Source organism: Amblyomma maculatum, chromosome 6, assembly GCF_055883805.1.
Source record: "Amblyomma maculatum isolate TAMU_Amacu chromosome 6, ASM5588380v1, whole genome shotgun sequence".
Taxonomy (NCBI): Eukaryota; Metazoa; Arthropoda; class Arachnida; order Ixodida; family Ixodidae; genus Amblyomma; species Amblyomma maculatum.
Window position 1 is genome coordinate 120,838,013 of NC_139349.1, and position 25,315 is coordinate 120,863,327.

The 25,315-nt window shown below is 45.2% G+C and overlaps 1 protein-coding gene and 1 pseudogene across 1 annotated transcript in view; one reads left to right on the forward strand and one right to left on the reverse strand.

Moving 5' to 3' along the window:
* LOC146186668 (mast cell protease 1A-like) overlaps positions 1-25,315 on the forward strand; it is a 169,830-nt gene that overhangs the window by 121,896 nt on the left and 22,619 nt on the right. The gene's annotated exons all lie outside the window — the stretch shown is intronic.
* On the reverse strand, positions 1,780-2,856 carry LOC146186670 (uncharacterized; annotated as a pseudogene).

The following is a 25,315-nucleotide window of genomic DNA, read 5'->3' on the forward strand; positions in this document are numbered from 1 at the left end:
AACAACCGCTAACTGGGCACAGTAAGTGCGCGCCTCAGTTTACCCTTCGTCCCTCAGGAGCACTGCCGCTCTGAAAGGAAACCTAGCAGTAGCAGGGTTCAGAACAAACGAGAAAACATAACAGGAACGTGTGACTGCGAAGTAAGAAGGAAGGTCAACTTTTTTAAGAGCACCAGAGCAATAATGTGCATTTGCAACCGTACTTATTCAACGTACCTTTCTGAGACGAAAAGGAAGTATTGGAAGTTTTCTAGCTTCACATTTCGAAAAAGAAAAACGGCGTATGAGAACGGAGACCGCATTTCGGCCCAAACACGTGGGCCCAAACCTGGTCTTTTTGAGAGAATCGTTTCTGCAGTGGCCTAGAGCGGCGTCAATGTACCATTCGCAGCAATCAGAGGAAGACGGTCTAGAGCACTGAAATCAAGGAGCACATCATGTCGTTTTAATTTCGCGCACTCTAAACGACGTAATTTTTGTGAGGGTGCCAGTGTCGCGTTTTTTTTCTTTTTTTGTGTTTGTGAATTATATGGACCTCGCAAAGATTGGTTCCACGAATAATTTGGGCAAAGGGAGAGCAAGCATCCTATAGCCTGTACTTCACTAAACTTAGTAGCAATCGCGAAGTTACCCGAAATTGCGACTTTAACCAAACCCCCGAAAACCATTATTGGGGAGACTGAAGCTACGTCTTTAATGTTAGTTAAGCTAGCGGTTGTAAGCGACCAGTCGGCCTAAAAAATTCCGCTTTAATCAAGACTTATACGAACGTGCCTGTGCGGACGTCCACTAGCCTGTCTGACGGGGCAATCAAGAGCAAGCTCAAGTGAATGCAGATCGAGGTTGTCACACGCCAACTTTCAAGTGCAGTCGTGCTTGGCTCGGGCTCTTGAGTTTCCAATAAAATTCGAAACGGCCGTCTAGCACCGAATGCTTCAATTCTTATTGAAAGCCTCAATGCAGATCGAGTTCAATGAGGATCGGAAGTGTTCGTGTGAGACCTTCCACCTGGCCTCTTCAATCGAGCAGCCCAAGGTGGCAGCTCCTGCACAGTAAGCCACGCCGTGTGTTAAGATGACGCCAGGTAACCCTGCTGTGCAGCCAGTGCCGCGCCCAGACAGCCGCCACCTGACACAGGCGTATTCGTGATTTTTTTTTATTTTCTTTTATTTCTTTTCTTTTAGCCTTTGCGTTCATGTTTCAAGATGAGGTTTTCTTCTCGCGTCATATAACGCTTCAGAGAATATTTTAAAAGCTTCAATTAATTTGCCCAGGACCTCAAAATATTTAAGCAATTTTTTTTAATAATCACGTTAGGAAAAGGTGCGTTTCTCTAGGTAGTAATGAGTGTAAAAGCAGCCGATCTAATGTTTTTCTACCAAAGTTTATCGGATACGGCTTTAATTCCCTAAAAGCGTTTTAAGAACGAACACGAAAAGGGGGGGAAAAGCCACATTACTGCGTTCTTGCTCTGCAGTATTTTAGCGCTCCAAGCGCGTTTTCGACTTACGGAAGCCAGCGCCCAAACCGTCTCGACTGAGTGGTCAGCGCTGAGTTTCAGAGCAGGTATTAAACTTCCTGACCGACCTTTTCGCCTTTCCACTAAATAAGCGCATTCATCTAGCTAGTTGCTGTGAAGCACAAAACACGATAGAGACGCCGCTACATGGTACGTTGACGGTGACTCTATGGTCATACCACCTTGGAGGAGGAGGACTCAACATTTATTAGGCCCGAAAAAATTTTCTGGTGCATACTTGCACCAGACGGGGTGGTTCCCTAGTTGCGGGACCCATATGTTTCACGCAGCTCCTGGCCCCTGTCCGTCAGTGCGAGCTGGATCGATAAGGCGGGGCGGGATAACAAGGTCTCCCATCGCTCAAGGAGTTGGGGATTGGGGGTATTGGCTGGAAGAGGAGGAGGGGGGTTTTGAGTTCTGTGCATTCTGCCAAAACGTGCGGCAGGTTGCCCTTTTCTATTTTGCAAAAAAGGACAGAGCATATCGTCTTCAACAAGGTACATGCGGTTCATCAGTACGGGATGCGCAAGCGATCCCGCCTGCGCTCGACGCAAGATCGTCTGTTGTTTCCTGGTGAGTTTGGGGTGCGGTTTTGGCAGTCTGTACCTTTCCTCTCAGTACATACGGGTAATCTCCCGAAAGCTGGTAACCGGATGCTGTAGCTCTTCAGGCTCATGCTCGCCCCGGATTGACATTTCTCGGGCACGGTTGTCTGCGATGGTGTTGCCTGCTACCTGCGAGTGAGCCGGCACCCACACGAGCTTTATGGCTCTTCCCGGAAGCTTGCACTTGAATAGAATGGCTCGGGCCGTGGAGTGGAATACCCCTCTGCGGAAGCTTCTGTAGGCTGTCTTTGAGTCGGTGACCATGGTGCCCACGCTCGGCTGTGCGAGTGCGAGGGCCACGACCGCTTCTTCGGCAACTGTGGAGTCTGTTGTCTTTATGTACACGCTGACGATCAGCCTGTCTTTTGGCGTAACCACCACCGCTGCACGGTCACTGTGTTTTCGGAGCGAGGCGTCCGCGTAGAGGACCCTGGGGTTCTCTTCCAGCTTCCGGGCTATGGCTTTGGCGGCCCGCGTGGTGCGCCTCTCGTCGTCCTTGCCCGGCGTCATGTTCCGGGGAAGGGCTTTAGTCTGAATGGCCGTCTTCCAGTCTTCTGGAAAAGCTTCCTTGAGGGGTACTGGCTCAATCTGCCATCCTATTTTGAGTAGGACGGCTCGTCCGTGTTTCGTGTGACTGAGCCGGATTCTCAGATTAGAGAGGTGGGCTTCAATGAGCTCCTCCACCGTGTTGTGGGCGCCCATGTCTAGCAGTCTTTGCATGTACGAGTATATGGGTATGCACAGTGCTTGCTTTGTTACCTAACGAAGTAGGGTGTCCCTATTCGCCTTCGTCAGCTGGAGATAGGGGGCGGAGTAAGTAACCCGCGACACGACGACCGCGCGTATCAGGCGCATGGCATCGTCCTCTTTGAGGCCTCATACTGAGTATCTGTTCCGTTGTAGTATTGATCTTTGTGACGGCGGCGTGTGCCTTCCCGTCTGCCTGAAGTAGTAGGCCGAGGATCCTAATTTTGCTGTGTTGGTTTGATGGCCTTTTCATCGATGGTGACGATCACGTTCGGCGGCAGCTCTTTCTTGGATTTTGCCGGTTGGATAATAAGCAGCTGCGATTTCTGGAGAGCGCAGCTCAGTCCGCACGACTTTGCGTACTCGTGCACGGCCGTTGCCGCCTTCTGCAAGGCTTCCTCCATCCAGGCATCAGACCCGGCTCGAGCCGTCCACACCGTAATATCGTCTACGTAGAACGCATGGTCCACGCCTTCTATTTGCTTGAGTAGACCGGGCAGGTGCAGGAGGGCCATATAGAAGAGCAGGGGCGACAAGCCCGATCCCTGTGGTGTGCCCCTGTCACCGAGCTCGACAGGGTCTGACTTCTCCTCCCCTATTCTGATGGTCGCTGTTCAATTTGACAGAAAATTTTTGGTGTAGTCGAATGTCTTTCGACCACACCTGGTCATATTCAGATTCCGCAACACGCTCGCGTGGGACACTTTATCAAGCGCTCCCTTCAGGTCGAGGGCGAGTATCCCGCGCGGCGCGTGCCTCGTTGCTGGCTTGACTACCAGTTCGTGAAGTTGGATCATCACGTCTTGAGTGCTGAGATGTTGCCTGAAGCCATACATCGTCTCCGGCATCTGATCCGTTTCTTCGAGGTGCTTCTGCAGCCGGCGAATGACCATGCGCTCCATCACCTTCCCCACGCAGGACGTGAGGGAGATGGGCCGCATGTTGTCTATCGTGAGGGCCTTGCCGGGCTTTGGAATGAAGCAGACCTCGGCGTCCTTCCATTCCTTCGGCAACCGCGAGCTCTCCCAGGCTTCGTTGATGTGCCCTAGGAGGCCGCTCATGTTACTGAGTAGTTTGTACGTTATGGCATCCCTGCCGGATGCACTTGGAGACTGGTTACCTCAGCAGAACCTTGAAAATGCGTCTGTCCTATTTTGCAGCTCATCGAACTCGGCGGTGGAGGCACATTTAGGCACGGTTAGTGAGCACGTTTAGATTATTCACAACGCATCTGAGAACGCTCTAATATGAAAGGTCATCAGCGCAGTCACGAAGTGCTGTTTTCGTATTTTGCCCACTACGTTTAAATGCTGGAAAGGGGGGCCCACACAGGAAGTAGCTTGGCAGAAACGAAACTGGATCGGTTGCTTCGGAAACACTGCATCCACTGAATGAAACGCACTTGGCCATAAACTGAATATTAAAAGTTTTGCGTAATGCATATTGGTTAATAAGATAATTATATGCAGCATTATAAAAATATAGTGAAAGGCGTCATGTTTCAGACAGGAGTGTAGTTTCCAGCTTTTTTTTTTAACGTAGGTGGAAGATACTTGAACCGCCTCTGTATAAAATGTGTTCGCCAATGCCTTCGTATTCTCCACTGACGACCACTGCTCTCAATGGACTTCTCGCGTTTCGGCTTTCGGCCTCTTTGTTTTCCCGTCGCAATCGGATAAAACTGTGAAGCAAGCATTGTCGACTTTCGCCTCCTCCGAGAAACAAGGCAGCGGCTTCTTTTTCTCTTCTTACCAATTCCTGTCGGCAGCTTCGTGACGCGCAGTAGAAACATCTTTTATTGCACTTTAGTCATACGAGGGCCGACTGAAAACGACCGATGACGTCTATGTACTGTGGCATTCAATGAGAACTTCATCCATTTCGGAACTGTTTCAGCGGCTAACACTCCTTCGCATTTCGTAGAAAAAGAAATTTCCCCGTTCAAGATATTTTTTTTTTTTTTTCATGTACGAAGGTGCTCTTTGCTGACGACAACGTTCGGGCTGTAACGAGACTGTCGAGATTTTCAAAACATGCTAGCTGTATCAGACTTTGGTCTAAGGAGAGGAAGGAAACGTGGTCCAAATATTACTAGGCTTTTATTAATCATTTTATTGAATTTCTGCCTTATCTCTTTCGCTTGCTGTCCACTTTATTTAAAATGCGATTTCGAACATGCGTGTGAAGGGAGGGGGGGGGGGAAGAACCTAACGAAGTAGCTCGAATAATTGTCTTCTATGAATGGCATTCTTTGCTTACAAGTCTTCCTCCCTCACCTGTGAGTTAACTTCTCCAAAGCGTAATATTTTTTTCATGTGACATGGGCAGCTTTTGCATCTTTCGGTTGTTGACATTCGCGGGCGCAACTACAGTTAGCACGCCGGCAGCACGTAAAAAATTAGCAGAGCTAAGCTTAGAGACTGAGAACTTCAATGAGCGTGAGTTTATTGCCGTTTGTCGCCGAAATTTCTAGAGTGGCAAGGCTCCGAACCCAGACCGGTTCAGTCCGAAGGAATTCGCGGGGCTTATCTCTATTACATCTCTTATAGTGCGAAATAAGATTTGTTTTTCTCATCTTGGCTCGCTTCAACTCGATGTAACTGCTATTTTTTTACACAATACTTAACTGATACAGACTTTCTGTGCTTACGGGTCTGGTGCGCTGCAGTTTGAGCTCTACATGTGTCATTTCAAAATAAGCAACTAGCTGATGTCCAGTGATGGTCCCGCGTATTTTTTTTTCTGTGTGTGTGTTCGTTTTCTACTCACTCCGGTGCCAAGTTTAATAACGATACCTGGCGCTAGAAACAAATAATTCCTAGTGACAGCAGCCCCACTTTAATTAAAGCCCCGAGAGGCATCCGAGATAACAAAACCCGCTTTTCTGGGGCGTGCTCTCGCCGACGAACCTGGGTGTACGCACTTGGCGAATGATTTAAAGTAACAGCCGGTCACGTGACTGCATTTCTGAAAGCCTAAAAATAGAGATGCGTAAGTCGAAGCTCGACGGAAACAACGTAGCTAGCCGTTTTTCAAGGAAACCTACAACTTCTCCATTGAGACTTTTTCTGTCAAACCAATAATTACAAATAGCTAATTAGTATTTACAAATTATTTAATTTTGTTGAACGCAAAACATGGTGAACATTAGCATAGAGGGCTTTGAATACCTCTTAGGTAGTTTGACTGGCACTAGAGATCACCGCATTGTTTAAAACCTTGGTTACATTCAGGTGGGACACCCCGCATATGATTTGATGTTTTATTTATTCAGCGCTATCATGCAGTGCGTGGCTTCACACTGTGACGACGACAGAGCGGCTTCAGCGCCTCACGGATCTATATCAGACATGTGTCGGTGCACGAACTTTCGTTCGTTGCACGCGCGGATATACCAGAATCTTTAATCAAGAGAAGTTCACGAAATAATTAAAGACGCGGACGAAAAGAGCACAAGGATGGGTGCATTCTCGTCCGTGTTTTTATTTGCGCATTTTGCTTGCTTAGGAATGCACGACCGACTCGCCCCGACAACGTACATTCACGGAACAAGTGCGCACTGATAAGCGCTAGGGATACTTAACTGCCGATAATTGACTATCGATAGATTTTTTTTAACAGTAGATAAAAAGCATATCGATAAACTATCAATACTATTGTCAATAACCCTGTCGATAGCGCCATCGATAGTGTTATTACCAGTAATACTATCCATAGTCCTGAGAATATTTATACAGTTGCTGACAAGCCATACTGCCAAAAGTAAATATCACTTTATTCCTATATTTTCTTTTACCGTAGTATTTAGCGTTACGGATGTTGTTTTTTTTTCTTACAATTGATTTGAATTGTCGTTTATTTGTATGTATAAGTAATAGGTTAAAAAAATACAAACTACAGAAGCAGGTCCCAAAGTCAAGAACTGTATACGCGACATCCTGTAGAATCTATTGAAAAGAAATGTGGATTGTGACGATCGGAACATGTGAAATTAAAGCAATGTCTTTATACTACGCGCCTTGACAAATTTCTAACTATGCAAGGACTGAACTGAACAATTTCGTTTTACGTTTTGTTGAAATGAATTTGTTCGCCCTTCTGCCACTGAGTGTGATCCGGAGGGAGGCCTCGTCAGGGAGTGTGATATTAACTTATCCATGTTGCCCTTGGGCGTGATCTGTGTACACATATTACTGTCCGAATAAAAGTGATTGGATTTCATTTGATCAGCATACTAGCCTGGAGTCGAGAAACGGAAGTTGATGCAAAATACCGTCGGGCAAGCGCAGAGCACTAGATCGGGCGCAGTTAAATGTCATGCGAGATTCATTGCCTCGGGGCCTCGCTATTTTTCGTGGAGAGCGCCGCTTTTTTGCCTGAGATGCAGTTCCGGCTATAAACACGCAATTTGCCTGATCGCAAGGCTTCACGGATTGATTTAGCCCTCTGCTTATCTTCGCAGTAATCAAGAACAAAAGCCAACGTTTTCTTTCACTCTATCTTTTTTTTTTTGTTTTTTTTTTCTTTTTTGCTTACTATAAAGGATGCTTAGTGTGTCATACAAGCTGACTATCCACATTTAATATTTCGCGCATCTTAGCCGCATACCGCAAACACAAAACGAGGCTCGTATCCCCTGTGGGATATCAAGGAATTATATTTCTTTCATTTTTCATGCACTCTTCCCCACTTATTCCTTCTTTCATCAATATGCTGCCAGCCGGTTCAACTGACGTGTTGTCAAAGTTTGCTAGAGTGCCAAGTTGCGCACAGTTCCTTTTCCTTTCTCATTGCGACCGCAACATATTTGAAGTGAGCGTGGAGAAACATTTTCTTGATCAACTTACGTTCTAGTTCTGAATAACAAAAAAGCCCTGTATGGTATGGTATGGTATGGTATGGTATGGTATGGTATGGTATGGTATGGTATGGTATGGTATGGTATGGTATGGTATGGTATGGTATGGTATGGTATGGTATGGTATGGTATGGTATGGCAGGGGTATGGTGGGGTGTGGTATGGTATGGTATGGTATATGTATGGTATGGTATGGTATGGTATGGTATGGTATGGTATGGTATGGTATGGTGTGGTGTGGTGTGGTGTGGTATGGTATGGTATGGTATGGTATGGTATGGTATGGTATGGTATGGTATGGTATGGTATGGTATGGTATGAACTACATAACTTCCTGAAGGTGCAGAGGAAATTAAACAAGACTTCGTAGGGGAGAAATCCAGATGAAGTCCAGCACACCCGAGATTTTTTATAACGTGCGCTGGCGAGGGTTTTTACGTCTTGCCTGCATAGAAATGTAGCCCTATTTGCCGTGATTCCATCCCACAACCTTTGCATCATTAGCCGAGCACTGGAGAGTCATAAAGTTTTGTTCTCTATAAAAGATGAAACAGCATCATAGAAGCATTAATCGCATCGGAATAAAGGGACGAAGGTGAGGCAGGGGCTGGCTCAGCTTTCTCCAGTATGGGGAAGCTTAAGAAGTAAGGAGGCGAAGGGGAAATAACCGTTTGGTCGTTTGTCATGATGACCAGCCCAGTACATGTGTTTTGGCCATAATAACCACCGCAGTCACAACAAGGGAATGGCAAGACTGGTCACAATGTGGCTTGTTATACTATGCCGCAAAAGGGTTACTTGTTCTGCTTGGCGAATGTCGGTTCTCTTTAAGCGTGAAATATGATAGGCAGTAACATGATGATGTAGTTATTTAGAACCAGGTATTTAAAGTCCGATATTCGGTGCTTTTGTTGGACGGATACTTTGGTGGGTCTGTAATAGTAAAATAATCTTTCCCGGTCTCCGTTACTGGTTACAACGAGCTATTCGACAGCGATGGACAGCGCACTCTCTTCTACACCTCCAAAGTATGTACGCATACCCAGAAAAAAAAAACTGCTTTCTATTCTCTGCTTTTCTTTTTTGAGTGGAAGTGGAAGGAGAGGGCGCGATTCAAAATTCGTAAAACGACAGTGTTTAAATTGAATTCCGCTGTTTTATAGGCGCTTTTGCACAGTAGTAAGCACGCTTTTACACCCGATTTTAGCGTAGTGATATTTGATCAGCTATTCATAACTCGGTGGGATGTCAGTCAAGTATTTGGACACTAAGCATAAGCACCAGAAATGTAAGTCTCCCGCTGCCAAAGTCATATGTAATACAAGGCGCATCACTAGTTGTACCCAGATTAAGTATTGTCATTTTTTCATTTCTACTTCCGCATGTAATAGAATGCTACAATACAATGCTCACAGTCAAACGAGGAATCCTGCAGAAAAAAAAACGTGTGGCGTCTGATCTTCTTCGGGACGATGATTTTGGCGGCCTTGAGATTCCGATGTAAGACTCCGGGCTAACTGGCTACATTCCTCCGCATGCTTTACAACGTCTGAAAAGGGCGTCCACTCGGAGAAGTCGGGACGATATGGTAAGATAGTGTCCATCGTGGACGACGCCTCACGCCCATAGAGGAAGAAGAAAGGGCTAAATTCGGTGGTTGACTGCGTGGCGGTATTATATGCGTACTACGTCACGAAAGGAAGAACAGCGTCTCAGTTAGTCGGATCAACGGCAGCGTACGTACATCGTGAGCATATTTCCGAGGGTACGATTGAAGCGCTCAGTCAGCCCGTTAGTTTGAGGGTGGTAGGCTGTGGTGGTCCGATGTATCAGGAGACATTCGGCCAGTAGAGCTTCAACTAAGTTGGAAAGGAAGACGCGGCCTCTGTCACTCAGCAGCTCATGCGGCGCGCCGTGACGAAGAACAAAATGATGAAGCAAGAACAGGGCAACTTCACATGCAGTAGCGGCGGGTAGGGTGGCGGTCTCGGCATACCGGGTGAGGTGGTCGATGCCGACAATACTCCAGCGGTTCCCAGAGACCGTGCATGGAAGTGTCCCGTAAAGGTCAACGCCAACGCGATCAAAACGACGGGCCGGGCATGGAAGTGGTTGCAAGGGGCCAGAAGCACGTGGTGTGGATGACTTGCGGTGCTGACAGGCGGTGCAGGAGCGGACGTATTTGCAAATATAACCGTGCCGCGCCAATAGAAGCGTTGAGAAATTCTTTGAAACGTCTTGACCACACCAGGATGGGCACACTGAGGGTCGGCATGGAAAGAGGCAGAAATTTCATATCGTAAATGGCGGGGAATGACGAGAAGCCACCGTCGACCATCAGGCAATATAGTTGCGGTGGTAGAGAAGGCCGTCTCGTATAGCAAAGTGTGGTGCTCGACGGTGTAAAGTCCGAGAAGGCGCAGCGTTGGGAGAAGTGGGCACGATGTCGATAAGAGATGCGAGCCACGGGTCTTTGTGCTGCTCCGCAGGCATATCAGCGATGGTTATAGATGAGAGGACTGGATGAGCCGCCGAGGAGCAAGCAGCGTCGCTGGATAGGGGAGAACGAGACAGAGCGTCGGCGTCCATGTGTTTACGGCCAGAGCGATGTACAACGCGGATGTCAAATTCCTGAAGGCGGAGAGCCCATCGTGCGAGGCGGCCGGACGGGTCTTTAAGAAACGACAGCCAACAGCCGGAACATTTGCCAACATATATATCCACACAAAGTCACGGTGTTGGCTGTTGTGGAGGCCAAGTGAAAACCTATTTCATACAGCAGTAAGCCCCAGCGAAACGCCATAAACATTCCGCATTCGTAACGTTGAGCCGCCAGGCGATCACGTAGCTTCGCATTTTGCTCCAAAATGTGCTCTACGTCCATATATATTCATTTATCACCTAAATTAAGCGCATTCCGTTACGTTTCAATGAAAATGTCCTTAATAAATTCCCAAGTATTGGCACACATGATTTAGTCAAAGGACCATTATTTGTGAAACCCTGGCAGTTTCTAACTCTTATCCTGCGTAGGTTTCGTTACCTGCGCATTACAGCGCTAAGTAGGGCCACTAATGTGTCCTAAGCGCAGAAAGTTCTAGTGCAGTTGTGAGACATTCATCCAGCGCACGAAAAGCACATGGATGAAGGTAGAAGACGGCGTTCGCGTGCGCTGGAAGAATGTCTCACAACTGCACTAATGTGTCCTCCTACCGTGAGGGTCATTCGCATCGTGCTGAGATATTTGTCCGGAAACACTGTGATCATATAAACCGCTACTAATTATGAATCCCACGTGCTTGTCTAATAATTATTATCACATGCATTAGTGGTTTACCTTTCGTTTTCAATACGTGGCAGCAAAGTCGACGTGCTTCCATTGTTCGAGAACCAAAAAACAAAAACCCTTCTTCTACAAGAAACAAAACCCACGGGCAGCAATAGAGTTATCTATATCGTGGAGAAAAGGTGACCCGTTAAGATATGTTATCTGCACACCCGACCACTCCTCACCCATCCTTTCTTTATCGACTTCAAATGTGCTCAGCAAACTACTCTTGACGGCTCTGAAGGGTGTTTGAAGTAACGCTTCCAGTTAATATTAAACTATACGCGGATGATTGTGTGCTATACTCCGAAATTAAACATATGTCAGATCAGGTAAAACTTAATGAGGCTTTTCAGAAAATTAGTGCCTGGTGTGATTCATGGCAGATGCCTATCAACTTTCAAAAAATCGTGTATATGAGAATCACTCACAAGAAAAGTCCACTGATGTTCCAATATTCACTTGATAACAACATTCTTTCCGAAGTCTCACACTACAAATATCTAGGGCTATGGATTACTAACAACCTTGACTGGACTAAACATATTGATCAAACTGTAAATAATGCAAACCGTAAACTTTTTTTCTTAGGCGTGCATTGAGACTTTCCACACCCCGAGTTCGGCTTCTAGCGTATAAATCGATTGTCCTTCCAATATTAGATTATGCGGCAATAATTTGGGATCCATTCACCATACAAACGTAAATAAAATTGAAAAAATACAAAAGAAAGCAGTACGTGTTGTGTACAATAGCTATGGACGCACATCAGTAAGTGACCTCATAAACAGGGCTGCTTTAATATCTATAACCGAAAGGAATCGCGTTTCTCGACTAAAGTTCTTATACCAATTGGTCAAAGGTCATTTTAAAATTAACATTGATGGACTAATATCTTTCTCTTCAGGTTATTCTACAAGACAACGTCACAATCTTACAATCACCCCTTTCACCCAGCGTAATAACTGCTTTAAATATTCTTTTTTTCCGCGAACAGTAACGGAGTGGAATCAACTTACTAACGACGAAGCCTTACAGCTATCTGTAACATCATTCATCGGCAAACTCAGTGCACAATAATGTCCTCTGTCATGCATTCCCGGTTCCCCTTTTTGAACTGAATTTAATATTGTGATCGTTCTGGTGCTCTTTCTTCATTTAATTAATTCCCTGTTGACCATGTTCACTGATGACTTGATAGTAGTGTATTTATATGCCCCAAACCTTAGTGTACTTTTTTGTTGTGTTACGTCATTGAGCCTTTCATTTTTGCTGTTGTGTTTTGTTGCTTATTATTAATTTGTGGCCTTTGTACTTTTTTTTTTCTTAATATTTGTACTTACCTATTTTCTGTATGCTCACCCTCGAAAATCCCTTCCTGGGATTGCAGTATTAATAAATAAATAATAAATAAATAACATTCATATCACGTAGCGCTTTCAGAAAAACACATAATATACGCGATGAACTTCAACAAGGTTGACGACTGGGCACGTTGGTATGGGTTCATACTTAACCATCCAAAAGACGAGACACAGCAAAGAGGAGGACAGGACAAGGCTGGACTATCAACTGAATGTTTATTGATCAGAAGAAAACAACGAAGACTCCTTCCGAAAAGCTCGCGCACAACCCAACCGGTGGAATGGCAGGAAATTGGGAAGAAGATGAAGAAGAAAATTCAACGCCAATTCAAAGTCAAGGCCTAATTAACGACTTTTCTAATAGATCAAATTCCTTACAATGAAGGCTAACCGACGCCTTAGCCACACACTTGTCCTCGGCTTTAGCAATGTAAAATTCTTCAACCAACTCTCTGCAGAGTTGATTACCATTCCTGTAAACTACACCCGTATTATTGAAGTCAGGCGCACGCTAATTCTCTGGGAGGGAAGGCGAGTTCTAATCTTGCGCTACATGTGCAATCCCGAGAGTGTAAGTCGGAGCATGACCCGTCCCTTTGTGCGCCTGACTTCAATAATACGGGTGTAGTTTACAGGAATGGTAATCAACTCTGCAGAGAGTTGGTTGAAGCATTTTACATTGCTAAAGCCGAGGACAAGTGTATGGCTAAGGCGTCGGTTAGCCTTCATTGTAAGGAATTTGATCTATTAGAAAAGTCGGTAATTAGGCCTTGACTTTGAATTGGCGTTGAATTTTCTTCTTCATCTTCTTCCCAATTTCCTGCCATTCCACCGGTTGGGTTGTGCGCGAGCTTTTCGGAAGGAGTCTTCGTTGTTTTCTTCTGATCAATAAACATTCAGTTGATAGTCCAGCCTTGTCCTGTCCTCCTCTTTGCTGTGTCTAGTCTTTTGGCTGGTTAAGTATGAACGCGATGAGCCTAGGGCATGGTGGCCTAGGCCGCGCCTTCTTATGGAAAGCCAAAGATAGGCTGCTCAAATGATAGTCTGTTTGCGAACATCTACAGTACCCACTGTCCGCTGAAAATGCAGCCTCGTGTTAACGTCGTAAGAAACCTTAAAACAGCGATCACGCTGGCTATGAAAAAAATATTTTGCGGACATCGAGACACAGGAGCAGGCCCGTCCCATTCCGCTCATGGAAGGGGAACTCTCACAGGGCCCGCAGGCTGCGCTCCAGAATCAGACAAAGAACACTGGCCTATTCCCCTTATTTAAGACACCAAGCCATCCCGAGACAACACCGACAGTGCATATAGTTACTGTTCTATACCTTTGCGAGTGTTGTGTAGTTACAATCTCTAAGTATACTAGATATTTGTTTTAGTTTGTACGTTTTAACGCCCCGAATCGACTCAGGTTAACTCCGCAATGGAGGACTCCGAAAATTTCGACCCTCCGGGGTTCTTTAACGAGCACCGGCATCGCACAGCCCACGGGCCCCTAGCTTGTCGCCTCCATGGAAGAGCGGCCGCCGCTATTCGGTAGTACTAAATTTAACGTTACTCCCAGATACTCAGAAGGAACCTCAAGCAACTCCTCGGTCTCCACCACATTCCTCCCAGCCTTGTGCGGCTCCAGGGTCATTTCCACTGCGCTGGGCAGCGCAGTCGTCTCGCTGCTGTGGACCGGCGTAATTCGTATTGAAAGGTTCGAGCAATAAATTGCGTGACAGTTTCCGCCTGTGATGCCGTGGCAGCGGTGTTTCCAGGCTTCCGCACTACTACCATGAGTAAATGGCACCGGCAGAAGAACTTTGTTCTCCATTCAGTTCAAAGCAGAGACTGTATCGGTTGAATTCAAGGCAGGCTCGAATCGTTCGTTCCACGTTAATTTTCCGGGGCACCGCTGCCGGCTGTACTGGCGTCTTCGTGCAAAGACATTTTGCTCCAGGTCATATACCTACTGGATGAACATCGACAGCTAGAACCTGCTTCTGTTCCTGCAACGTGATATGACAATGATCACGAAACTTAGGACCAGTTGCGCGCTGTCTTTCAGGCAATAATATCAGAGTATTTGGTAGAGTTGTTTTTAACTTTGTTGTTGTTGTTTGTTTGTTTCTTCGCTTATCCTTTTGTTTTTATTTTTGTAGCACTAACACACCTGACTTGGTGAAGCGCATCTGCCAACGTGACTTTCCAGGGGATAATCACGCTTACGGTTGTCCTTTCGAACCCGAATTGAATAATGCAGCACCGACCATGCACGGGACCTGTTCTTGCTGCCTCTTTATGTTTTTCTATTTGCTCGTTTTCCAACGGCGTCATCTAAAATATAATTCATCACGTTTGTTTCAGTGGAACTGAGTTGAGCTAATTTGACTGGGCGTAAGTGAGGTTTGAACTCTTGCTCGCTCCGACAGAAAACCAGACAGGTGCTTTTTGTCAACCAGACACCTTACCGCAGCTTTGATTGGTTTGTTGGTTGCGGTTCCTGTCCTTTCTCGTCGTTTCTTTCCTATAGACTGGCGTTCCCTTCGGCGAATTGTTCTTTTCTTTAAGCAATATTAACAGTAAAAATTTTGAAAAGAGGTGCTTTGTTAGAATTTCAGGGAAATTTAACGAATCAGATTTTCTCGTTTCTTCCAAACTGTTGAACTTTTCAGATTAATACTGGGAGGAAAAGGATTTGAATGGTTGTTAGTTTAGAGACTTTTAACTCTACAGCTTTAAAAGACTTTTTTTTTTCATTACACACGTGCGTTGGTGGCGTTGCAAGTGAAAAATCACGATCGTGGCTCTGGCAGATGCCAGTTGACATGTGACATTGCCGGAACTTGATTGGTTGGTGGGACATGGGACGTCATGCGGCCACGTGACATGACAAAGGTGGAGGTGGCACTTTTGACATGGGAGGGCGCAATGGTAATCACACCTTCCAGTAGCCTTGAATCCAAACACAGAAGCTTCTCTATAGACCAACACCGATACCTGACGTAAGCACGATGCGTTGGCCCTTCTGTCGCCAGGCCTAAAAGTATGAAATCTCAAAACACCGCAAAACGTATGAGGGTGCGAGTTGGGAGGGCCACCCATAGAAACACATGTAAACACAATTTACCGCAACATTTTTCTCATTTCGCAGAGCACAAGAAGTGGTGGCGATTGTTAAACGTTGGCTAGTGCTTTGAAGAAGTGTGTGACGAAGAATACTGCATCATCGCGAAAGCAATCTACTTTAAGAACCCCTCGTAGTCTTGAATCATAGGTAGAAATGCAATGCGGTAGCGCGGCCCATATAAAATATATACGTAAAGAACGGTTCTCAAAGAAGCTGACTTTGCGCCTACGAAAGCAGTCGTCTGTTAAGAGCTGGTTGCATTATTTTAAGGCAATAAATATATGTATGTAACTACATTTCACGCCTGACATTTCTGTAAAGCATATTTATCAATAAATATGTCAGGCGCATTTCCAGACGAACCCCCCCGTCTAGGAAGGCAGTCGCCCAAGCGGCTTTTGTGAGTGAATGTGTGTGTGTGTGTGTGTGTGTGTGTGTGTGTGTGTGTGTGTGTGTGTGTGTGTGTGTGTGTGTGTGTGTGTGTGTGTGTGTGTGTGTGTGTGTGTGTGTGTGTGTGTGTGTGTGTGTGTGTGTGTGTGTGTGTGTGTGTGTGTGTGTGTGTGTGTGTGTGTGTGTGTGTGTGTGTGTGTGTGTGTGTGTGTGTGTGTGTGTGTGTGTGTGTGTGTGTGTGTGTGTGTGTGTGTGTGTGTGTGTGTGTGTGTGTGTGTGTGTGTGTGTGTGTGTGTGTGTGTGTGTGTGTGTGTGTGTGTGTGTGTGTGTGTGTGTGTGTGTGTGTGTGTGTGTGTGTGTGTGTGTGTGTGTGTGTGTGTGTGTGTGTGTGTGTGTGTGTGTGTGTGTGTGTGTGTGTGTGTGTGTGTGTGTGTGTGTGTGTGTGTGTGTGTGTGTGTGTGTGTGTGTGTGTGTGTGTGTGTGTGTGTGTGTGTGTGTGTGTGTGTGTGTGTGTGTGTGTGTGTGTGTGTGTGTGTGTGTGTGTGTGTGTGTGTGTGTGTGTGTGTGTGTGTGTGTGTGTGTGTGTGTGTGTGTGTGTGTGTGTGTGTGTGTGTGTGTGTGTGTGTGTGTGTGTGTGTGTGTGTGTGTGTGTGTGAACGTCTTGTACCACGTGTCGGCATCATTTGCCCCCACCCCCATAGCGGAAATAAAAGAAACATTCCAAGTGCTGGTGACGCGCATGAGCGATGAGCGGCGTAAGGTAGTAATGATCCCGTCGAGACACAGCGCATTTTGTAAAGTATTTTGTAAAGGCGGTTAGTATTAAAATGAATGCATATGTAGTTGCGTCGCGATATATGCATGTGGTGAGCAAGTCGTAAGCAAAAATTTTGAGAGGCTTTATAATGCGACGTCCGTGCACGCACTGCATGGTCTGCGCCATACGGAAAGAAAAAAAGAAGAAAGACGAGGAAACCACGCAGAAAGCGCAGAGCGATATATTGAAACCATAAGGATACCACGGGGGAAAAGAAAGTAAACGAAAAATATTTAACTAGCATACATGCCCGTTGATAACCTTGCCCGCACCCACCTGATTCAAAATAATTGCATGCCTTCAGAGACTTATGTCAGGACAATCTCTGCAGGGGAGCGACTCGGAGAAAAAATCATATACACTACAATGCTTACCATGCCGAGTGTATAGGCAGAGTGCCGGCGTCAGTCCGGAGGACTTTCCTATGTGTTTCAGGCGTAGCAAACGGACCCGGGTGCACAGCGCCATCAGTGTACAGCTTTTCATTGTAGCGCTGTTTATCCGATTCCGACAAGCTTTCCACGTATTCCCACATTGCTGCAGCGCCCAGTACATTCTCTTGCAAGTACTGCAAGTATGAAGATTTACGGGACTGTTCACATCACAGCACGATAAACTGACCGCGCACAGTTGCAGATGACCACGCACCACTGGCGCCATCGCTAGAAGACGCTCCGCTCCGGAGCTGGATGCGGCCGCGGTGGGTTTCGCCAGCTACGTCGTCGTCTGCGGCAATGCGCAATTCTCGGTCGATCTGTATTGTCGTATGGCGTTTTACAACTGTTTTTTTTTAAACGTAATTCTCTCTTGGATGTATAAGTAGAGCGACAGCGTTATCAAACTAATTTACCCCATGCGGCAGCATATCAGACTGTCAACAAAGCTGCGTGATTCGCTACCCAAGCATTTTGGGGGTGTCCGGATTCACAAAATAAATTATTCGAGGTTGATTAAAGTAGACTGCCTCTGCAATGATGCAGCATACTTTGTCACAAACTTCTTCAAAGCACTGGCTAATGTTCAACGACCGGCCACCATTTTTGGTGCTCTGCGAAAGCAGAAAAATGTTGCGGTCAGTTCTATTTACATGTGCTTCTATGGGTCACCCTCCCAACTCGCAACCTCCTACGTTTCGTGGTGTTTTATAAATACTCGCGTCGATAATGAGATTTCATACTTTCACGATCTGTTCTAGGATGTTCATTGTTGCTCTGTGCGGGATAACGTCATCATAAGTGCCCCGTGAAATGACAAAGCTGCTTTTGAAATCCTTCGGTTCCGTGTATTTCTATGGGCGCTAACCCTACTTTTCACCCCCAGTCAGCTGCGGCGCTGCGAGCGTTCCCTTTGTAAACACGGTGTTGGTTGTAAACACGGAAATGCAGATAGAAAAGTCATAACGGGGAGACTAACAATGAAATTGACTTCATAATGTGTTCACCCCCCCCCCCCCATTATGCAAGATGTATACAGGTAATTGGGAAAGTGAGATGCAGTGACCACAGGATGGTGAGGTCTCGAATTAGCCTAAATTTGAAGAAGGAACGCAACAGATTAGTAAGAAAGAAACCCATCAACGAATTAGCGGTGAGGGGGAGGGCAGAAGAGTTCAGGATCTCGCTACAGAATAGTATTCAGCTCTAACTGAGGATGGCGACATTACCCTAGAGGCAAGGAACAATAATTTCAGAGATATCATTACTGAGTGCGCGGTAGAAGTAGGCGGTAGGATAGTTAGAGAAGATACCGGTAAGCTGTCTAAGGAGACGAAAGATTTGATTAAGAAACGCCAGAGTATGAAAGCTTCCAATTCAACAGACGAGATCGAATTGGCCGAGATATCAAAGGTAATCAATAAGCGCAAGGCGGCCGATATAAGGAAGTATAACATGGAGAAAATTGAGCATGCTGTAAAGAACGGGGGAAGCCTTAAAGCGGTAAAGAAGAAATTGGGCATAGGCAAAAACCAGATGTATGCGATAAGGGACAAGGCGGGCAACGTCATCACTAATATGGACAAGATAGTCAAAGTAGCCGAGGAGTTCTATACAGATCTCTACAGTAGCCAAAGTAGTCAGGACCGTAATGAGATTGGTGGTAGGGAAAAACAGTCAGACGTTCCACCAGTGACAAAGGACGAGGTCAAGAAAGCACTAGAAACTATGAAAAGGGGGAAATAAGCTGGAGAGGATCAGATAACTACAGATTTGCTGAAGGACGGGGGGGATATCGTGCTAGAAAAACTGGCCACCCTGTATACGCAGTGCCTGGTGTCATCGACGGTACCGGAACCATGGAAGAATGCAAACATTATCCTCATTCACAAGAAAGGGGACTCTAAGGACCTTAAAAATTACAGACCAATCAGCTTACTGTCTGTTACGTATAAGGTATTTACTAAGGTAATCGCTAATAGAATCAGGACAACCTTAGACTGCAATCAAGCAAAGGATCAAGCAGGGTTTCGGAAACGGTACTCTACTATCGCTCATATCCATACCATCAATCAGGTGATAGAAAAATGCTCGGAATATAACCAGCCCTTATACATAGCATTCATTGGTTACGAAAAAGCATTTGACTCAGTTGAAACCTCGGCGGTGATGCAGGCGTTGCGAAATCAGGGGGTAGACGAGCCGTACGTGAAAGTGTTGGAAGATATATACAGTGGCTGCACAGCAACCATAGTTCTGCATAAAGAAAGTAACAAAATTCCCATAAAGAAAGGTGTTAGGCAAGGAGACACAATCTCCCCAATACTATTCACAGCTTGTTTAGAGGAAGTGTTCAGAGACTTGGAATGGGAGCAGTTAGGGATAAGGGTAGATGGAGAATACCTCAGTAATCTGCGATTTGCTGATGACATTGCCTTGCTAAGCAACTCGGGGGATGAACTGCAAATAATGATTGATGACCTAGACAGGAAAAGTAGAAATGTAGGCTTGAAAATCAATATGCAGAAGACTAAGGTAATGTTCAACAGCCTCGGAAAGGAACAGCAGTTTACATTAGGTAGCGAAGTACTGGAAGTAGTAGACGAATATATCTACTTAGGACAGGTAGTAACCGCAGATCCGGACCATGAAAAAGAAATAACAAGAAGAATAAGATTGGGATGGAGCGCATTTGGCAAGCACTCACAGATTATGACTAGCAGCTTACCGGTATCGCTAAAGAGGAAAGTATATAACAGTTGCATCTTACCTGTACTCACCTATGGGGCTGAAACGTGGAGGCTAACCAAGAGAGTTCTGCTTAAGTTGAGGACAACCCAGAGGGCCATGGAACGAAAAATGGTAGGGGTAACATTAAGAGACAGGAAGCGTGCAGAGTGGGTCAGAGAAATAACTCAGGTTACCGACATTCTAGTGGAAATTAAGAAGAAGAAATGGACATGGGCACGACATGTAGTGCGAAGAGAGGATAACCGATGGTCGCTGAGGGTAACAAACTGGATTCCAAGGGAAGGAAAGCGTAGCAGGGGGCGGCAGAAAGTTAGGTGGGCGGATCAGATTAAGAAGTTCGCAGGGGTCAAGTGGATGCAGCTAGCACAGAACCGGGTTAAATGGAGAAATATGGGAGAGGCCTTCGCCCTGCAGTGGGTATAATCAGGCTGATGATGATGATGATGATGCTGATGAACATAGAGAAAATTGAGCATGCTGTAAATAACGGGGGAAGCCTTAAAGCGGTAAAGAAGAAATTGGGCATAGGCAAAAACTAGATGTATGCTATAAGGGACAAGGCGGGCAACGTCATCACGAATATGGACAATATAGTCAAAGTAGCCGAGGAGTTCTATACAGATCTCTACAGTAGCCAAAATAGTCAGGACCGTAACGAGATTGGCGGTAGGGAAAAGCAGTCAGACGTTCCACCAGTGACGAAGGACGAGGTCAAGAAAGCATTAGAAACTATGAAAAGGGGGAAATCAGCCGGAGAAAAGCAGATAACTACAGATTTGCTGAAGGACGGGGGGGGGGGGGGGTATTGTGCTAGAAAAACTGGCCACCCTGTATACGCAGTGCTTGGTGTCATCGACGGTACCGGAACCATGGAAAAGTGCAAACATTATCCTCATTCGTAAGAAAGGGGGCTCTAAGGACCTTAAAAATTACAGACCAATCAGCTTACTGTCTGTTACGTATAAGGTATTTACTAAGGTAATCGCTAATAGAATCAGGACAACCTTATACAGCAATCAAGCAAAGGATCAAGCAGGTTTTCGGAAACGGTACTCTACTATCGATCATATCCATACCATCAATCAGGTGATAGAAAAATGCTCGGAATATAACCAGCCCTTATACATAGCATTTATTGATTACGAAAAAGCATTTGATTCAGTTGAAACCTCGGCGGTTATGCAGGCATTGCGAAATCAGGGGGTAGACGAACCGTACGTGAAAGTGCTGAAAAATATTTATAGTGGCTACACAGCAACTATAGTTCTGCATAAAGAAAGTAACAAAATTCTCATAAATAAAGGTGTTAGCCAAGGAGCCACAATCTCCCCAGTACTATTCACAGCTTGCTTAGAGGAAGTATTCAGAGACTTGGAATGGGAGCAGTTAGGGATAAGGGTAGATGGAGAATACCTCAGTAATCTGCGATTTGCTGATGACATTGCCTTGCTAAGCAATTCGGGGGATGAACTGCAAATAATGATTGATGACCTAGACAGGAAGAGTAGAAAGGTAGGCTGGAAAATCAATATGCAGAAGGCTAAGGTAATGTTCAACAGCCTCGGGAAGGAACAGCAGTTTACATTAGGTAGCGAAGTACTGGAAGTAGTAGGCGAATGTGTCTACTTAGGACAGCTAGTAACCGCTGATCCGGATCATGAAAAGGAAATAGCAAGAAGAATAAGATTTGGATGGAGCGCATTTAGCAAGCACTCGCAGATTATGACTAGCAGCTTACCGGTATCGCTCAAGAGGAAAGTGTACAACAGTTGCTTCTTACCTGTACTCACCTATGGGGCTGAAATGTGGAGGCTAACCAAGAGGTTTCTACTTAAGTTGAGGACAACTCAGAGGGCTATGGAGCGAAAAATAGTAGGGGTAACATTAAGAGATAGGAAGCGTGCAGAGTGGGTCAGAGAAATAACTCAAGTTACTGGCATTCTAGTGGAAATTAAGAAGAAGGAATGGGCATGGGCAGGACATGTAGTGCGAAGAGAGGATAACCGATGGTCGCTTAGGGTAACAAACTGGATTCCAAGGGAAGGAAAGCGTAGCAGGGGGCGGCAGAAAGTTAGGTGGGCGGATGAGCTTAAGAAGTTCGCAGGGGTCAAGTGGATGCAGCTAGCACAGAACCGGGTTAAGTGGAGAAATATGGGAGAGACCTTCGCCCTGCAGTGGGTATAGTCAGGCTGATGATGATGATGATGAGGATAATGACGGTGTTGGTCTGCAGGTAGCAAGGAAAGCTAGTGCTACATGTTTAAAGTAGAACTTTATATCTGTGTCTGGCAACCTTTCAATGACGTGATAGCTGGAACGTACATGTTAATCGAGTACTTGTGAACCAAAACAGTTCGTAAATTAAAGGATGAATGTTCGACCTTTATATCCCGATATGTTGATTTGTACTACGCGGTATTATTTTTTTAACACTCATAGTTTTCCCCGTTCCCAATAGAGCATTGCTTTTTCCCTCTTTTTCACAATTCACTCTTTTGCCTCTCGCACAACCCAACTACAGAAATTCCGTTAAATTAAAGTTGTGAATCGTGAAATGTCTATGCGTTTCATTATGTGCATCTAGCCAAAATGTGAAGCTATGCACACTGTTCTTGTTTTGGGTTGTGAGACTGTTGTCGTAGCCACTGCCGCTGCATCTTCGTTTCCCTCTGAGGTCGGGGTCCTGTCAGAAGGACATGCTCCCTCTTTTGTTCTGCCTCGAGGGCAAAAATTTTGTTTTATCTTCATTCCTAATAAATGTCTTAATAACAGAGGCGTAAACTAAGGGATTGTGATGAAGTGAATGTCTAAGTAAATTAATGGATCAATGATTAAGATAATAAAACTAAGTTCATGGGCTAGTAATTAAGTGAACGTCGAAGTAAATTAAAGGATTAGTAATTAAGAAAACAACAAATTAAGTCAAAGGATTATTGATTATGTGAATGTCAAAGTAAATTAAGGAATTAGTGATTGAAAGCATGCCAATGTAAATTAGAGGATTTGTGATTAAGCGAACGTCGAAGTAATTCAAGGGATTAGCAATAAACTAAATGTGAAAGTCAATTCAGGGATTACTGATTAAGCGAATGTCGAAGTCAATTAGGAATTTAGTGATGAAGCGAATATCAAAGTAAGTGAAGGGATTACTGATTAACAGAATGTCAAAGTAAATTAAGGGATTAGTGGTTAAGCTGATATCAAAGTAAGTTCAGGGGTTAGTAATTAAGCAAACGTCTAAGTAAAATAAAGGATTAGCAATTGAGAAAAGGACAAAGTAAATTCAGGGATTATGGATTCAGCGAATGAAGTAAATTAAGCAATTAATGCTTTGGTTTGAGGGGTTTAACGTCCCAAAGCCACACAGGCTATGACAGATGCCGTAGTGGGGGACTCTGGAAATTTCGACCACCTGGGGTTCTTTTACGTGCACTGACATCGCACAGCACACGGGTGCCTTGCTTTTCGTCTCCATCGAAAAGTGGTCGCCGAGGCCGGGATCCGATCCCGCACCCTTGGGATCAGTAGTCGAGCGTCGAGGGGCCATTGCGCAATTACTGGTCAAGCGAATGTCAATGTAAATTAGGGATTAGTGATCAAGATAATATCAAAGTATGTTCAAGGGTTAGTAATTAAGGGATCGTCGAAGTAAATTAAGAGGTTAGTAATTAAGTAAACCACAAAGTAAATTCAGGGATTATTGAGTTAAGGAATTGTGATTAAGAGCATGTCAATTTAAATTAAAGGATTAGTGATTAAGCGAACGATGAAGTAAATTAAGGGATTAGCGATTAATCAAATCTGAAAGTAAATTCAGGGATTAGTGACTAAGCGAATGTCAAAGTCAATTAAGAAATTAGCGATGAAGCGAATATCAAAGTAAGTTAAGGGATTACTGATTAACAAAATTTCAAAGTAAATTAAGGAATTAGGGATTAAGCTAATTGTCACAAACCCCCGCCTTTACGGTCAAAAGAGGTGCGGGATCCCCTTTACGATTACCCGTCGTTCCCCTATGAGGGTTGTGAACACATTTAAAAGTTAGGCCGGTCAACCCGTGAAGCACGTGTGTCGGTGTGTGATTGAGGAATAAGTACAAATAGGTCACTTTCTTTTACAAACAATTGAAGGTTTATAAATAGCAGACCAAAATTACACTGATAATAATAGAGTACAATGAAAGAGAATACAACGCCACGACAAGATATTGATAAAGACGAAGAAATAAATGATAAGAGAAAAAAAAATAACCCGACAATGAACAAAACACTGTGATAAAAATATGAAGACTATAAAGATAATAAAGCAGGTATTTCAGATATTATAAGTATGAGCAAAAGTTACATAAGAACACAGCGTAAAATACTACTAAGTCAGGTCAAAAGTTAACAAAGCGAAAATAATGTTCGATTGAACAACAGTCCGTGGCGAATGAAATTCTCACGTCTTTCTTGTTTGCTGAGGCGTCGAAGGCTGTGTTGCTCGGTAGCGGCGGCCGTACAGGTGCAGAGGACGATGCGTCGATCGCGGGCCCGAAGAACACAATACGCTTTCGGAGCACCGCGGAGTGGCCGGAAGTTTGAATCTTCCCAAACGCACTGGTGAGGGCGTGCTGCTGTCGGTTATTTTATACCCTCGGCCGACTATGCAGCAGCCGCGTCAAGGACAGGCGGTCGCTGCCCCATCGGTTTGTCGAATCTTGTCCAGAGGAGCGACGGAGTCCCGTGAATTTCGCTCTATATTCCAGCCATAAGCTCCCGCATCTTCCGCTGTATAATAGGTGAAGCAGCTTGTGACACTGCCCCCCACTGAAGAATATTGCCTCGGAATATTCTAGAACTCCACAAGCGCCGAGAACGATGTTATTACGCCCCTATAGAGGGGTGCAGTAGATTGGGTCCGTTCAGTGCACTGAAGATCGTTCGTCACTCACTACCGTTCATGACGCGCACCATATACGCACTGATCTGAACCCGCACACACCACAACACTGTAGTTCTTCAGTCATGTCTTGCGCACATGTCACAAGTCACGGATCACTGATAACAATCAAGTGCACATATATACAGGCACATCGTGTACGATTTTCATTACACAATCAACACAATGCAGCTATGCAGTAGTGCAAGCTTAACAACTATTCCAGCCGGCTCATGTAATCTGCTCCCACGTTCTCGCTGCCTTTAATATACTCGACACGGAAGTTGTATTCCTGAAGCTTAATACTCCAGCGTCTGTGTCTTCTTCTGCCGATATTACTGCACCGACAGCTGCAACAATGGTGTCGTCTTTCCTTTGCTGGTATCTCTTCAGCATATTGATGTGGAATATTTTTGTGGCATGACCCAAATCCACTTCATAGTCGACATCGCCCCTGCGGCT